Source organism: Leptonychotes weddellii, unplaced genomic scaffold (genome assembly GCF_054177405.1).
Source record: "Leptonychotes weddellii isolate Sample4059 unplaced genomic scaffold, ASM5417740v2 HiC_scaffold_1781, whole genome shotgun sequence".
Taxonomy (NCBI): Eukaryota; Metazoa; Chordata; class Mammalia; order Carnivora; family Phocidae; genus Leptonychotes; species Leptonychotes weddellii.
This window is the reverse complement of record NW_027762170.1, coordinates 12,403-13,987: the sequence shown is the minus strand read 5'-3', so window position 1 is coordinate 13,987 and position 1,585 is coordinate 12,403. Positions and strand designations below refer to the sequence as shown.

General features: G+C 51.5%; 1 non-coding gene across 1 annotated transcript; it reads right to left on the bottom strand.

Moving 5' to 3' along the window:
- Positions 1-101: 101 nt before the first annotated feature.
- LOC115937313 (small nucleolar RNA SNORD88) lies at positions 102-194 on the bottom strand. Its single transcript, XR_004072615.1, has one exon. It is a non-coding gene; the product is annotated as a small nucleolar RNA SNORD88 (small nucleolar RNA).
- Positions 195-1,585: the final 1,391 nt, after the last annotated feature.

Here is a 1,585-nt window from a genome sequence, read left to right as displayed (position 1 = left end):
CCCTCAGCTTGAAGATACACCTGTAACACAGGAAGGACGTGGTGAGGGTGGAGAAAGAAAACAGTCTGGTGGGGGGGGGGGATCCAGAGACATCAAAACCAGGGCCTCTCAGATCCCCAGGTGTCAAAGGTCCTGGGGGGGGCACTGCATCCTCAGGGGTGATCGGAGCCCAGTGCTGGACATCATGGGAGCCCTGGTCCCCACTGCAACCAGATCCCAAGGCCACTCACCTTCAGGAACAGAGGCCAAATTAACTGCACTTAAGAGACTGGGAAACACAAAACCCACCAGGAAGGTATGAAAGCCCCCCAGTGATGTCTCCCATGAGACATCACTGATACCCCACCCTCCCCAGTGTCACAGGTCCACAGGGGACTGTCCTCAAACCCACTACACGGAGAAACCCCAGTGTCTATCAGCCCTTGCCCAGTTTTACAGATTTTCAGCATTGGCCATACTTGTTAGTAACCCGAAACCGTGAAAGCTGCTAGGATACACATCTATCCCTTGGAAGAACCTACTGGCAGATAAAAGGAGGGAGCTAGTCTAGAAAAAAAACCCCTCAGATATAAGCAGCATATGCAATGACCAGAGAGCCTTTACTGCACCATTTTGGAGTAAATCAGCTGAGGAAGACATTTTGGAGAGGACTCCGGAACCACAAATACAATAAAGTGTTAGCTATTTTCGATGAAATTAAAAACATGCCTTCAAAACAGGAAGCACAAAGAAAGCAACCATGGCAAAATGTTACAACTTAAACTTCTGTCGAGTTCCCAGCACACTTGAGGATTTTAATGATAAAAAGTGAAAGGAACACATCGGACATAGCGACAGAGGGCGCGCCAGTGATGAATGGAGGAGAAAAATCCTCTCTCTCGTGACACGGCCACAGTTAGTATCAAAGATTTTCCAGGGGGCTGCCGGAAGGGAGAAGACACTCAGCGAGAGGGGATTCTTGCTGGGTCGTGGTGGGCAGAAAGAAAATCAGCCAGCTGCCCCGGGGCTGGGTCTCCTCGGCAATCAGGAAACGGATGGATGTCCAAGACCCCAAGGACCAATTAGCCCAGAAGTAACGTTTCACAAAACTGATGCACGGAATGAACACAAAACTCTGATATCTGCAGGGACCGTATCAGAATGATTCCTGAGGGTAAACAAAGGCCCCATCTGCTTTCATCTAAAAGAACACCCACGTGGTTCTCAGAAAAAACCCAGTAATTCATTTCGAGACTCCGCTCCCCCTCATTCCTTAGAAAGCCCTGGGATCCTGCCTCTATCCGCCCCCCCCCATAACCTTTGTTCTAGGTTGTACAAAATGCCAGCCACGTGCAATCGAAAAAACAACAGCGACTGCCTAAGGAAGACACGTGTAGCTAGCACGGGAGTGGGAAACCTCAGAAAGAAAAACTCAGTGTCACACGCGCTCTCCACAAAGACAGCCCCCGCCCCCAACCCCCCAAGAAAAATGGACAAGATGGCGGAGGCCTGCGACGTGGGAAGCAGAGATGGCGCAGCCGGCCTGCGGTGCAAAGGCGCGCTAGCTCTGGAAGCCCTCCTTCGCTCCGGCGGCGGGAGTCCTCCC